Source organism: Pristis pectinata, chromosome 2, assembly GCF_009764475.1.
Source record: "Pristis pectinata isolate sPriPec2 chromosome 2, sPriPec2.1.pri, whole genome shotgun sequence".
Classification (NCBI taxonomy): Eukaryota; Metazoa; Chordata; class Chondrichthyes; order Rhinopristiformes; family Pristidae; genus Pristis; species Pristis pectinata.
In genome coordinates, this window is record NC_067406.1 from 94255627 (window position 1) to 94271207 (window position 15581).

Sequence of the window (15581 nt, forward strand, 5' to 3'; positions counted from 1 at the left end):
CAAGAGCTCAGATGCCTAATGATAAGTGAGCACTGATCTCTAGAGGTGGAAGATTGGTAATGAAGAGCAAGAGATAATGCAATTACAAGAATCTCCTGAAGGCAAGGGGGTCTCAGGAGTGACATTCTATAAATATGTTATAGAAACATTGTAAAATATTGCAAGAAATCAGTCATTATATTATACGATATAAATTGAAGATAGCAGATTTAGCAAATGTTTTTAAGAAAGCACATTAATTCCAATTGCTATAACATCACATTTACATGACATTTTAACTTCATAGCTGTGCATGTTTGTACAGCAACTCAACACATCATAGTGTCAGAGCACAGAAACCAACTCATCAGTCCACCTATTAGACTAATTCTAATTTAAATCTCCCCACATACCCATCAACCTTCCCCCAAACTCACCCAGACACTACAACCAATTAACCTACCAACCTACACATCTTTGGAATGAGGGAGGAATCCAGAGTACCCAAAGGAAACCCACAGTCACAGGGAGAATGTACTGACCTCAGAGCTCAGGATCAAACCCAGGTAACTGGAGCTTTGAGGCAACAGCTCTACTAGCTGCCCCAATTTGCTACCCTATATTCCTGGGTTAGGACAGAAGTGGCAAGGTGAGATTTGAGAAGCAGTTACAAGTGTAAAAGGTCTAGACTACACATGCAGAAGAACATCTCGTCTTCCATCTAAATACTTTGCAATCTTTAAGAATAAGCAAAGTTCTCCAACTTCAGTAAATTGCTCTCTTATCGTTTCCCATCATCATGCTCATGTCCCTTTCTCACCCCATTTCTTTTTATCTGATCCTTATCATCTGATCAGTCTTAACCCATCTCCATATCAGCTTTTGTCTCACATCTCATTCTTCTTCCGCCCCTCCACCCCCAACTCTGCTTTTAAATTGTAAACCCACCCCCTCCAAGTACTGAGTAGGGAAGGGATTGCTGACCTGAAACATTGATCGGTTTCTCTTTCTATAAATGCTGCTTGACTGGCTGAGTTAGAACACAGAACATTCTTCCAATATTTCTTATTTTGTTACAGATTCAGCTTCTGCAGTTTTGTTTGTTTTTGATAAGCAAACCCCAACTCACTCGGAACAAGAGACAGTTCTCCAAATAAATAGGGCAAGAAATTTATTACAGCCACCATTTGCAGTAAACTTGTAGATCAAGTGTACAAAAGATTCAGATGTTATTTCTTTCTCTATAATACCATTTCATCTTCCTAGTATTTCCAACATGTACTTTTATTTCATTATACTTATTTTTCATTCCAAAGACATACAGGTTAGTAGGTTAACATGGATGTAATTGGGTGGCGCGGGCTCGTTGGGCCAGAAGGGCCTGTTACCATGCTGTATAAATAAAGTTTTAAAGATCAATGATGGTAAAAGTGTGGCCTGTGCAGTGATGAAGCAGAGAACTGAAACTATTTGGGATGCAACTAGAGATGTCACATACGGATGCCTGTCAAAATAACAAGGTGCGGGAGGAGGGTCAGGCAGCATGTGTGGAGGGAAGTGAACAGATGATGTTTCAAATCAAGGCCCTTCATCATGGATGTGTACCTCTGTGTTCTTGGCTTCTCTGCATGGTCACATCACAATAGTTGCACAAAGAAGCACAACTCTCAACTATCCTAATGAGATAGATTTATAACAGGACATAGAATCCCATTAAGTCGCAAGTTTACTACCTATACTTTGCAACTGGCAAGTAATTCCCTTAAATACTTGCCATTTCCAATGTAATTTAATCAGTAGTTAATTATTAGTAGCCTTTTCATTTCAACTCCTGTATCTCAAAAGCAAAAATCCAAGAATAAAGTCATAAAATGCATCAATGGATTTAAAAGGGCACCAAGAATCACTTAAAATTTAAGAGCTTGATGGGTCACTTGAATATGGGTACATCACAATCTTTGTGCTCATTCACAAAGAGTAAACTGAGAATGCTACACATTAATATTTTTGAATCCACATCCCTCTAATAAGACTGATGTTTTGGTTCATATGCAGTCCAGGAAAAGAAAATGCAAAATATCATACATCAGTGGTAATCACTACATTGCCTTCAAATATCTTCATAAACAACACAGGTCACTAAAAACAAACACAGGTCACTAAAATACACTAGCTTTTATCCGGAATCAGCCCTTTAAATTTTAAATGATCTTCAAAATTTTAAAGCAACATTTTACATACAGTACTTAAAAACATCTTCCAAGCATATGCAAACAATTTCAAATCAAGGTCCTTATAGATATATTATCGCTTAGTATACGTATTGTATCATGTGACTCCCTAGTGCACGTGCACTAAAAACCACAAGAGTGTATGTTTTGGAAAAATACTTGGTTGGTAGTACCACTGCTCCAGAAAAGTCAGGAAGTTATGTTGCAGCTTTATAAAACTCTGATTAAGACACATCTAGAGTACTGCATTCAATTCTGGTTGCCCCATTATAGGAAGGATAGGGAGACTACGGAGGGGGTGCAGAAGATGTTACTAGGATCCTTCCTAGATTAGAGGGTATGTGCTACAAGAGGAGGTTGGACAGACTAGGGTTGTTTTCTCGGAAGTAGCAGAAAATGAGGGGATACCTGATAGAGGTTTGTAAGATTATGAGGGGCATAGAATAGACAAGTCAGTATCCTTTTCCCAGGATCAAAGTGTGTAATACTGGAAGGCATGCATTTAAGATGGGGGGGGGGGGGGGGGGGGGGGGGCAAGTTCAAAGGAGGTGCATGGGGTTGGTACCTGAAGTGCACTGACAAGGTTGATGGTGGAAGCAGATACAAAAGAAGCGTTTAAGATGTTCTTAGATAAGCACATGAATATGCATGGCGGGAGGGATATGGATCATATGCAGGCAGAAGGGATTCAGTGTCATTAGATGTTCAGCACATCATAGGCCAACGGGCCGGTTCCTGTGCTGTACTATTCTATTTTCTATGCAAGTAGATATTGGTATTCATTTTTTATTGCTCATGGGTTTAATTTTTTTGAAATATGGTAATGTTAGAGGATAAATTGATCTGAATACCAAAATCAATTTAAAGGCAATATTTTCATTCTTATTTTCTCCCCATATTTGAGGTTAAAGACTCCTGCTGAAATACATTACCCTAGACCCCATGGACTCACCAAGCAACAATTTTAGAATTAAAGAGCTTCTATCATGCCCCAAGAGCACTTCTACCTCATGTCCTTATTATCAGTGGGTCTTGAAAAATCTACAATTGCAGTTATGCACCTTTGAATGCTATTCCATGCAACATTGCCAGAATTGATTCAACGAGGTTTCCTATTTTTTTTGAGCCAGGAACAAAAAATTGTTTGGAGGCATCCATAACGAGTCATTTGCTAGCAAATAGCTCAGCAGCAAGTCACATGGGCACATAGAACATCCTATTATTTCTTTAAGAAAGGGGGAAAGGCCATCATGGAGTTTGTTCTAACACAACTTGCATGAAGACTTTTAGCAGTAACAGTTGGGCAAGTCCAGACCAGAAGAAATGCATAATTCAAGAATATGGAAGCCAAAGCCCTTTTAATTGTTTTGATGCAAAACCATCCAATATAATAAGCAGGCAAATGGGACTAGCTCAGGCAGGCAACTTGGTCAGCATGCACTAGTTGGGCCTATGATATGGAGTACGACTTACTGGTCAAGTTTCCAGACAAGTAATCCAGAGACCAGAACTAATAATCTAGATAAGATAAGATAAAATCTTTATTAGTCACATGTACATCGAAACACAGTGAAATACATCTTTTGCGTAGTGATTTTGGGGGGCAGCCTGGAAGTGTCGCCACGCTTCCGGCACCAACATAGCATGCCCATAACTTCCTAACCCGTACGTCTTTGGAATGTGGGAGAAAACCGGAGCACCCGGAGGAAACCCACACAGACACGGGGAGAACGTTCTTACAGACAGTGGCCGGATTTGAACCTGGGTCGCTGGCACTGTAAAGTATTGTGCTAACCACTATGCTACCATGCCGTCCAATCAACTTCAATGAACATTCAAATCACGCCATAAAGCTGGGAAATTTAAAATTTAGTCAAAATAAAAATAACGAAAATGTGAGGGATTGTCACATTTCACTAACGCTCATCCATGAAGGAAATAACCTGTAATTTCACTGTTTGGCCTATGACTCAAAATAGAGATTTGGTTGATGGTTAATTACTCTCTGAAGTAGCTTATCAAGTCTTTCAGTTATACCATAAACATGGCAAAATCATTCTCCACCCAACTGACCTTGCAGAGTCCTGCTCAAAAACACCAAGGGGCAGGTGCTAGTCCAGAATTCAGAGCATAAAGAAACAGTCCTAGTCACATACTCAAAATCTACCTTACAGCTAATACCCCCACACTCTTCATCACATTCCCTGGTTATCTCCTGTCCCAATGTTTCACCAGAGCTGGCAGTATACTGGTATGCAGCCAGGAAAGCCCCCAAGAATCCTCAATGCCGACACTAGACTTCAGAGTTCCCTACTGTCAATTCAGACAAAAGCAAAGAAACCTACTGAACAGCTCCTACCATTCCCCACTCAACTGATGAATCAGAAACTTGCTATATTAAATTACGTTGGAACATCATTTCTTCTGTTCATTTCATCATCGTCATTTCATTTCATCATCGTCATTTCATTTCATCATCGTCATTTCATTTCATCATCGTCATTTCATTTCATCATCGTCATTTCATTTCAGGGTAGGAATCTTCTACCCTGGTTTGTCTGTTTGCTTTTATTTTGTTTAACTCACACCGATATCAATCCCAGAATCTCTTAACTATAATGTTTATGTGCAATAACCGACAAGAGGTTTTGGAAAACTTTCCCTTGGGCTTCATATATAAATAATAAAATATCTTGATGGCATCTCTAATCTGGTGTAATGGAATTGAGTGCAACTGTGGAGTTACCAGTAGAAATGTTCAGGTGGATTTCCTGCCATCTCCCTACAGTCCTCCAAATGGCCAACTGAATTAACTGAGTGTGTGATTCAGCCATAATAGACTAGGAAGGGCATAGATTCAACCCTTGGTTTGTGCTGGGTTAGAAGATCTTAGTTGGGTATGGGTGTTACCAAGGCCACCCCTGGATTAAGATTGGATAAACTGGTGAGGGTTCATAGCCTGATCCTATTCATTGACCCTTGCTTGAAGCATGCATTTAGAAACAAAGGACAAGGAAAAAAATTGGGTGCAGTTCTAAGGCCCACTAGGGTGAAATAGCTTGCAGTCAGTCAATACAAAGACTCGCAGATAGAATATGGCTACTTGGATGAAGTACCAGAGAGCAGCTGCTGTGCATGGAACTACAGAGAACGGCACCTTCGAGAGAAATGGAGAAAAACTAAGAAAGAAGAGCTTAAAGAATTTGCTTTATGAGAGCTTATGACTTGAAACTAGGTACTTGTGTTTTAAATGCTTAGTCAACATAAATCTATATATGTAGGTCTGAATAAAAATTACAATTCCACCAGAATACTATAAACATTAACTTTATTTTTTTTTCCCCTTTTGGTCCTTCCAAAATACAATATCACATTAGAGCAGACATGGTGTTTTTTTTAATGAAACGTTGCAACTTAATGAGAGTTTTAATAAATATGTTCGGAATTGGGAAGGAAATAATGTAATAAAGCAGACCTCTAAATGTATTTCCCAGCAATCAGATGATTGTGCTGGGTGCTACGTTAGATGCTAATAATGAAACTATAATTGGTGAATGAGATTTAAATACACAGCTGTTAAGCAGCCTTTAAACTATTTAGTGATGTTGCACAGCTTAATGTTTTAAAAAAAAAATCACACACAAGACCTTTTTACATTTTTTGCTGCAATAAAAAAATTAAAATTAATGCAGCTATATAGGACCCTGGTCAGACCCCACTTGGAGTACTGTGCTCAGTTCTGGTCACCTCACTACAGGAAGGATGTGGAAGCCATTGAAAGGGTGCAGAAGAGATTTACCAGGATGTTGCCTGGATTGGGGAGCATGCCTTATGAAAACAGGTTGAGTGAACTCGGTCTTTTCTCCTTGGAGCAAAGGAGGATGAGGGGGGGACCTGATAGAGGTATATAAGATGATAAGAGGCATTGATCGTGTGGATAGTCAGAGGCTTTTTCCCAGGGCTGAAATAGTTGCCACAAGAGGACACAGGTTTATAGACAATAGGAGCAGAAGTAGACCATTTGGCCCTTCGAGTCTGCACCACTATTTTGAGATCATGGCTGATCCTCAACAATCAATATCCTGTTCCTGCCTTGTCCCCATATCCCTTGATTCCCCCATCTATAAGAAACCTATCTAGCTCCTTCTTGAAAGTGTCCAGAGAATTGGCCTCCACTGCCCTCTGAGGCAGTGTATTCCACAAATTCACAACCCTCTGGGAGAAGAAGTTTTTCCTCACCTCTGTCCTAAATGGCCTAGCCCTTATTCTTAAATCATGCCCCCTGGTCCTGGACTTCCCCAACATCTGGAACATATTTCCTGTCTCTATCTTGTCCAATCCCTTAATAATCCTGTATGTTTCAATCAGATCCCCTCTCAATCTTCTCAATTCCAGCATGTACAATCCCAGTCTCTCCAACCTCTCAGCATAAGACAGTCCCGACATCCCCGGAATTAACCTCGTAAACCCATGCTGCACGCCCTCTATAGCCAGGATATCCTTCCTTAACCCTGGAGACCAAAACTGTACACAATACTCCAGGAATGGTCTCACCAGGGCCCTGTACAAATGCAAAAGAATCTCTTTGCTTTTGTACTCAATTCCCCTTGTAATACAGGCCAACATTCCATTAGCCTTCATCACTGCCTGCTGCACTTGCTCATTCACTTACAGTGACCGATGAACAAGGACTCCTAGATCCCTTTGTATTTCCCCCTTACCTAACTCCACCCCATTCAGATAATAATCCGCCTTCCTGTTCCTGCTCCCAAAGTGGATAACCTCACACTTATCCACATTAAACTTCATTTGCCAAGTATCTGCCCACTTACCCAACCTATCCAAATCACCTTGAATTCTCCTAACTCCCTCTTCACATGTCGCACTGCCACCCAACTTTGTATCATCAGCAAACTTGCTAATGTTATTCACAATGCCTTCATCTAAATCATCAACATAGATCGTAAACAGCTGCGGTCCCAGCACCGAGCCCTGTGGCACCCCACTAGTCACGGCCTGCCATTCTGAGAAACATCCATTCACCCCTACCCTTTGTTTCCTATCCGCCAACCAGTTTTCTATCCATGTCAATACCCGCCCCCCAATTCCATGAGCCCTAATTTTACCCACCAATCTCCTGTGCGGCATTTTATCAAATGCCTTCTGAAAGTCGAGGTATACAACATCCACTGAATCTCCCTCATCTATTTTCCTGGTTACATCCTCAAATGTGCTGGGGAGTAGGCATAGAGGAGATGTCAGGGGTAAGTTTTTTTACTCAGAGACTGGTGAGTATGAGGAATGGGCTGCTGACAACGGTGGTGGAAGCAGATACGATAGGGCCTTTTAAGAGACTTTTGGATAGGTACATGGAGCTTAGAAAAATAGAGGGCTATGGGTAAAGCTAGTCATTTCTAAGGTAGGAACATGTTCGGCACAGCTTTGTGGGCCGAAGAGCCTGAATTGTGCTGTAGGTTTTCTATGTTTCTAAGCACATGTAGCAAGGGAACAGAATGCAATCTGGCTTGGTGACTTTGATACACCAAGAGTGATACTATAGCATAATCATTGACCAGCTGGACATGTCCTTACGAAGACTGACCAAACAAGCACAATGAGGGATACACCTACTTGAACTTGTCAAACTTTGTTGTAGATACATTTATACATGACTGCAACAATAGAAGTAACCACTGTGCAGTCCTTGCACAGACACAACCATTGTGTTGTGTCTGTGCAAATTGTGATGCCAAATTGGATGGACTCAGCCAATCTGGCAGCTCAAAACTGGGCATCCATGAGACCTGATGAGCCATAAGCAACAAAATGGTATTCCCCACAATCAGTAGCCTTGCAATTCAACACATCCTTCACTTCACCAATATTGTCAAGTAAGCTGTAAAACCCTGGTAGAATGACTGAGTGTGCAGAAGGGCATGTCATGAGCAGTGCCAGGTGTACCTAAAATTGACATAACTTGCCAAAACTGCACAGTACATGTGCTCAAAGGACATAAAGTACATGTAATAGACAGAAGCTGAGCAGTGCCAACAGACAAGATCAAAGATCAGTTCTTCCACATTCTATTGTGAATAGTGATGAACTAAATAGCTGACAGGAAGCAGCTCCAAGAACATCTCCATCCTCAAAGATTGAGGCCAGCATCGGATTGCAAAAGACTAATGCATTCATAACCGTCAGCCAAAAGTGCTGATGACCCATTATAAAAGGCAGTTTTCTTCCAATTCAATTCTGTTCCGATGATACAAAAAACATCCTAGCTATAATGCAGGAGATCTGTGGTCCCGAATTAGCTGCATTTTCAGCCAAGCTGTTCCAGTACACTACCACACTGGCAAACACATAACAGTGCCTGGTGCTATTTATAAAAAGGACAAATTTGATCCAGCTAATAACTTGTTCTGATAAAACATTTACTTAGCTGGAGTATTTTGTCTGGTTCTGGATACACATGAAGGCTTGAAAGGGTAAGTAAGAGACAATTAAACAGGGATCAGGAATTTTACATGGATGGCCAGTGCTGTTCTTCTGAGGGCAAGGAGACTTGCTATGCATTTAAAATTAAGAATTTAAAGAAACCATTTCTTTGAGAAGAGAATCCAATCATCTGCACTTGACATTACTGTACTAAAGGACTACACCATTAGGTGATCACCACTGACTGGAATAGTCACATAAATATCATAACCACAGTAGGTCAAAGTCCGTGTAAACTGCACTGATTAGATCACCTGTCGATTTCCCAAAGCCTTTCCACCAAACAGTGTCTCTAGCAGTATGTTGGAATACTCTCCTTGCCAGGATAAGCAAGCTCCAATAATATTCAGGCTCAACCTCATTCAGAAAAGAACAGTCAGCTTGATCAACGCCCTATTCATTACTCTAAACTCCCTTCATTACTCATGCACTACAATTGCAGTGTGTTTTACCTACAAAATGCACTGTGATTACTCGCCTAAGCAACTTTAACAGTACTTTACAATCTTATAACATCTACCATGGAGGCCAAGGACAGCGTAACATCTGCTCATCCAACATTATGGAAAGATTGCAGAATATTGAAGGCAGCAAGTCACCAGTCTCTCAAGAAATGAACAATAAAAACTATTGTTCATACTGCTCCATACAGCCTGTAAATGAATAAGATCAGAGATAAGAGAAGCACAAGTGCAAAATTTTTTATGGTGAAAAGACAGGTTAACAAAACAGGCTTCTGAGTACAAGAGACAGGAGGTTAAACTATACTAAAACTAATACAGCTCAACTGGTCTATTTTGTCTGGTTCTGAATACACTTGAAGACTTGAATGGGTAAATAAGAGACACAATTGATGATTGCACAAATGGACTGATGCTGGGGTGATCGTTCTTCTTAGGGTGAGGGGATTTTAAATCATGAAAAATTTAAATAAAGAAACCACTGGCAGAAGGTTGAAGACAACTGGCAAAATAACCAGACACTAGTGGGAAAGATAACACGAGGCAAGGACTGACAATGCACAGCCTGCCACAACAATAGAAACAACTTCAATTTTAGCTTTCAATATTTGACAAGAAAGAGCTGCAGAGGGGGAGTAACAACTGATCCTCAAGCCCCAATGCAGACTATGTGATATGACTATTTGGTGACTCTGTGGACCAAAGCCAGCTCTACAACTGGCTTCATATCTCTCTATATGTGGAGAATCAGGAAAGAAAAGCTCTGGCCACTACCCAGCAAACACCAACAGAGAGTATTGAGGAATGAAGTTCCTCCAGAACTGAATAATTGGACAACTTACTTACACAAAAAGAAATTCAACAATAAAAATCACCATCTAAGTATATATCAAACCAGAAAAACAAATCATGATGTACATTCACAAAGACAACACAATCTTAAAAATGCAAAAATTATGGATGTTACAAACTAATTTCATGGCAATAACACATGCTGGGTGAAACTAGTGCATATTGGACATTGAACATTAAAACGATACACTTTTGACTTCATTCAAGTCAGTGCAAAAATTGCCAGCGTACATCAGCACCAAAACAGCAGCGCGATTCAGAGTCGCATCAGCAACCTCTCACCACACTATAGAATCATACAGCAGTCTTAAAAGAGGATGCACAACTGAACTTCTTCGGCTTCCCACCTGTCGTTCTACTAATTACACTCAGCGTGAAGGACATATTTAAAACGTACTTTAGTGCTCTAAACGTTGCTGCCACTTGTTGATTCTGAACTTTGCAGTTGCTGGCAAGCGGTTGTGCTGATCGCGAAAGAGCAACACAGAACCAGCAGAATAACGGGACATCTGCTCGTTCAAAGCACACCGAGCTCTATCCGGCTGATACAACTTACACAACTCGTCGGATGTTGCATTTATGTATTATACTGATGCATTCTTCTCCCAGTCAAGTGCACGCTTTGGCATGAGTAACGATGCGGACGCATTTGGACCCCGACTCTAAAACCACCTCGTGCCTAAGAAGGGGGCAGCTCAGAGTTGGCGCCCTCACCGAGGGGTCATGCAGACCCCGGGCAGGTGCAGCAACATGGCGCCAGCGCAGCGCACCACCTGTTACCAGCACCAAGCAACTCCCGTTTACCAGCTCGCGGAGCCGAGCCCTGCCGCAGGGTCACCCGGGCACGGCCGGGAGCGGGGGGGGGGGGGCGGGGATGCAGCTGCTACAGGTGTCAGGAGCGCCGGTTCACCGAATAAACCGCCTTCGGCTTTAAGAGGTTGCCAGCCGTCGGGCTCCTCTCGGGCCGAGACCCGACCCCCCAGTCCGGGGCGGCACGGAGCGGGCACTCTCCTTGCCAACACTGACTCAGTGACGGCTGACGGCGAGCGGGAGGCCCAGGCCCGGGCCCGGCGGCGCTTACCGGCTGTCCGCTCGCGCTCCGGCTCCGGTGCCGCTCGCTCCCCGCTTCCGCCCCTCCACCTCGTCCTGTCAGAACTCGGGCTCCCTCACCCCGCCCCTCCCTTTATGACGTCGGCAGAACGCGTGCTCAACAGCCGAGGGGCGGAGGGAAGGGGGTGCTCAGCTGTGTGGGGAGGGGGGGATAGAGGAGGGAGGAGGGGGGGATAGAGGAGGGAGGAGGGAGCAGGGAGGAGGGAGGAGGAGGAGGAGGAGGAGGGGGAGGAGGAGGAGGAGGGGGGGGGGGAGGAGGAGGAGGAGGGGGGGGGAGGAGGGGGGGGGGAGGAGGAGGAGGAGGAGGGGGGGGAGGAGGAGGAGGAGGAGGTGGGGGGAGGAGGAGGAGGAGGAGGAGGGGGGGGGGAGGAGGAGGAGGAGGAGGGGGGGGGGAGGAGGAGGAGGAGGAGGGGGGGGGGAGGAGGGAGGAGGGAGGAGGAGGAGGAGGAGGAGGAGGGGGGGGAGGAGGAGGAGGGGGGGGAGGAGGAGGAGGGGGAGGGGGGGGAGGAGGGGGAGGGGGGGGAGGAGGAGGAGGGGGGAGGGGGGGGAGGAGGAGGAGGGGGGAGGGGGGGGAGGAGGAGGGGGGAGGAGGGGGGAGGAGGAGGGGGGAGGAGGGGGGGGGAGGGGGGGGGAGGAGGGGGGGAGAGGAGGAGGGGGGGAGGAGGGGGGGGGAGGAGGGGGGGAGGAGGGGGGGAGGAGGGGGGGAGAGGAGGAGGGGGGGAGGGGGGAGGAGGGGGGGAGGGGGGGGAGGAGGGGGGGAGGGGGGGGAGGAGGGGGGGAGGGGGGGGGGGGAGGAGGGGAGGGGGGGGAGGAGGGGGGGAGGGGGGGAGGGGAGGGGGGGAGGGGGGGAGGGGAGGAGGGGAGGGGGGGGAGGTCGGTAGGGATGGGGGAGGTGGGGAGGAGGGGAGTGGGGGGGAGGGAGGAGGAGGGGAGGGGGAGGGAGGTGGGGGGAGAGGGAGGGAGGTTGGGGGGGAGGAGGGGGAGGGGGGGGGAGGAGGGGGAGGGGGGGAGGGGAGGGGGAGGGGGAGGGGAGGGGGAGGGGGAGGGGGGGAGGGGAGGGGGAGGAGGGAGAGGGGAGGAGGAGGAGGGAGAGGGGAGGAGGAGGGGGAGGGGAGGGGAGGGGGATTGGGGGAGGGCAGGAGAGGAGGGAGGGGGTGGGAGGGAGGGGAGGTCGGTAGGGATGGGGGAGGTGGGGAGGAGGGGAGTGGGGGGGAGGGAGGAGGAGGGGAGGGGGAGGGAGGTGGGGGGAGAGGGAGGGAGGTTGGGGGGGAGTGGGGAGGGGAGGAGTGGGGGGAGGGAGGGGGAGGAGGAGAGGGGGAGGGAGGTAGAGAGGGCAGGGAAAGAAAGGGTGGGAGGGAAAGATGGAGGGGAGGGAGAGAGAGGGAGGGAGGAGGGGAGAGGGAGGGAGAGAGGAAAGGAGAAGGAGGGAGGTAAAGATGGAGGGGCGGGAAAGATGGAGGGGAGGGAAAGAGGGAAGGGAAGGAGGGAGGGATGGAAGGGAGAGGGAAGGTAAGAGCGAGGGAGGGAAATGCAGGGAGGGCAAGAGGAAGCGAGTGAAATGGAGAGAGGGCAAGAGGGAGCAAGTGAGAGGGACAGGACAGAGCGAAAGATGGAGGGAGGGAGTGAAGGAAGGTGTGAAGGATTGAAAGAGGGAGGGAGGAAAAGAGAGACAGAGGGAAAGATAAAAGGGCCAAGGGAAAGGGAGAGAGGGAAATAAAGAGAGTGGGAGGGAAAGGGCAGGAGGGAAAGAGGGAGGGAGGGAGGGAAAGATGATGGGAGAGAAATGGAGGCAGGGAAAGGGATGGAGTGAAAGGGAGGGTGAAGGAGGGTGGGAAGAGAAGAGGGGAGGGGAGTTAAAGAGAGGGGAGGGAGGAAGAAGAGGAAAGGAGGGGAGGAGGGAGGAACAGGGCAGATAAAGGGGAAAAAGGAGGGAGGGAATGAGAGGGTAAAAGGGAGGGAGGTAAAGATGGAGAGAGGGAATTAGGGAGGGAGAGAGGAATGGAAGGAGGGAAAGAAATAGAGGGGAAGAGGGAGGGAGGGAAAGAAGAGAGGGAGGGAGGTAAAGAGGGCAGGAGGGAAAGAAAGAGGAGTGAGGGAAGGGGAGGGGTAAAGAAAGGGGAGGGAGGGGAGAGGAAGAGAGATGGAGGAAAGGAGGGAGGAATGGAGAGCGGAAGGAAGGAGGGAAAGAATGAGTGGGAAAGGGAGGGAAAAGGAGAGAGAGGCAAGGTGGGGGAGAAGGAGGGTGAGGGAGGGAAAGAGGGAGGGAGGGAAAAGAGGGAGCAGAGGGAGGGGGAAGGAGGGAGAGGAGTAGGGAGATAGGAAGGGAAGGGATGAAGGTGGAAGGGGCAAGGGGAGAGGAGGAGGGAGGAACAAAGAGCGGAGGAGGGGAGCAAAGGACGGAGGGAGGGAAAGTGAGAGGGGAAGGAGGGAAAGATGGATGAAGGGAGGGAAAAAGGGACAGAAAGAGGAAGGGAGGAGGTAAAGAAAGGGTGGGAGAGAGGGAGAGAGGGAGGGAGGGGAAGAGGGAGAGAGAAAGAAGGATGGAGGGAGGGAGGGAAAGAGAAGGAGGGTGGGAGAGAGGGAGGGAGGGAAAGTGGGCAGAGCAAAGAGGGAGCAAGGGAAATGGAGGGAAGGGAAGGGAAAGACAGACCGAGGGAGGGAAAGAAAGAGGGAGGGAAGAGAAGGGGGAAGAGGGAGGCAGGGAAGAGGAAGGGAGGGGAGAGGGGTGGAGGGGGAGGGAGGGACAGAGAAAGAGAGGAAAAGGATGGAGGGCAGGAGGGAGAGAATGAGCAAAGGAAAGAGTGCGGAAATGAAAGGGGATGAGGGAGGGAGGGAAAGAAAGGGGAGGGAAGGGAGAGGGTGAAAAAGAGGGAGTGAGGGAAAGAGGGAGAGGGAGGGAAGAGGTAAAGAGAGGGAGAGAATGGGGATGGAAAGAGGGAGGTAGGGTGTGAAAGGGAGAAAAGGAGGAAAAGAGGGAGGGGAGATGAGGGGAAGAGGGAGGGAGAATAAATGGAAGGAAGGGAAAGAAGGGGAGGGAGGGGAAGACAAAGTGAGGAAAGGAAGGAAAGAGGAAGGGAGGAAGGGAAGTAGGAGAGAGGGGAGGAATGAACGAAGAGTGTGGGGAGTAGAAGAGGGATGGGAAGGGGTGAACAGAGATTCAGGGTAAGAGTCACGGAGGGGAGGGTAGAGGGTTGGGTTAAGTGTCGGGTAGGGAGGAGAAGGGAACAGTAGAGGTAAGCGTCAGGGAGGGCAAAGTGGAGTGTGGGAGTAAGAGCAAGGGAGGGGAGGGCAGAAGGTAAGAAGGGAGGGAGGCAATGTAAGGGAAGGGGAGGAGGGGGAATAAGGGGTAGGGGTGTAATGGTGAGGGGGTGAGAGGGCAGGGAAAGGAGGAGAGTGATGAAGATTAAGGGAGAGGAGGGAGGAGATCTGGAGGAAGATGGGGGGAGTGTGATGGGGAGGAGAGAGAGTTGGGGTGGGAGATGTTTTTCACTGTACCTCGGTACAAGTAACAATATTAAACCAATACCATTTGTCTTGCATACCATTCATACAGATCAATTCATTACACAGTGCATTGAGGTAGTACAGGGTAAAAACAATAACACAATAAGAGTCACAGCTACAGGTAAGTGCATTGCAGGTAGACAATAAGGTGCAAGGTCAAACAAGGTAGATTGTGAGGTCAAGAGTCCATCTCATCGTATAAGGGAACCGTTCAATAGTCTTATCACTATGGGATAGAAGCTGTCCTTGAGCCTGGTGGTATGTGCCCTCAGGGTCCTGTATCTTCTGCCTGATGGGAGAGGAGAGAAGAGAGAATGAACTGGGTCAGTGGGGTCTTTGATTATGCTGACTGCTTCACAAAGGCAGTGAGAGGTAGACATCAAGGGGAGGCTGGTTTCCATGATCTGCTGGGCTGTGTCCACAACTCTCTGCAGTTTCTTACAGTCCTGGGCAGACCAATTGCCATACCAAGTCATGATGCATCCAGATAAGATGCTTTCTATGGTGCATTGATAAAAATTGGTGAATGTTAAAGGGGACATGCCAAATTTATTTAGCCTCCTGAGCAAATAGAGGCACTGGTGAGCTTTCTTGGCCATGGCATCTATGTGGTTGGACCAGGACAGGCTATTGGTGATTTCACTCCTGAGAACTTGAAGCTCTCAACCCTCTCGACCTCAGCACCAGTGATGTAGACATGTGCATGTACACCACCCCCTTTCCTGAAGTCAATGACCAGCTCTCTTTATTTTTGCTGAGATTGAAGGAAAGGTTGTTGTCATGACACCATGTTACTAAGCTCTCTATCTCCTTCCTGTACGCCAACTCATCCTTATTTGCGATACGGCCTACAACGGTGGTATCATCTGCAAACTTGTAGATGGACTTCGAGCAGAATCTGGTCACACAGTCATGAGTATGTAGGGAGTAGAGTAGAGGGCTGAGG

The 15581-nt window shown here is 47.0% G+C and overlaps 1 protein-coding gene across 2 annotated transcripts in view; it reads right to left on the bottom strand.

Moving 5' to 3' along the window:
• The window catches only part of ugt8 (UDP glycosyltransferase 8), an 81183-nt gene extending 70008 nt beyond the window's left edge, over positions 1 to 11175 (bottom strand). The window contains exon 1 of one of the 2 annotated variants that reach the window (XM_052010134.1): positions 11103 to 11175. The gene's annotated coding sequence lies outside the window, so the exon portion shown is untranslated. Of the gene's footprint in view, positions 1 to 10418; positions 10540 to 11102 lie in introns of those variants that run through there. The other variant, XM_052010135.1, reaches the window with a different exon arrangement.
• Between the last annotated feature and the right edge of the window lie 4406 nt (positions 11176 to 15581).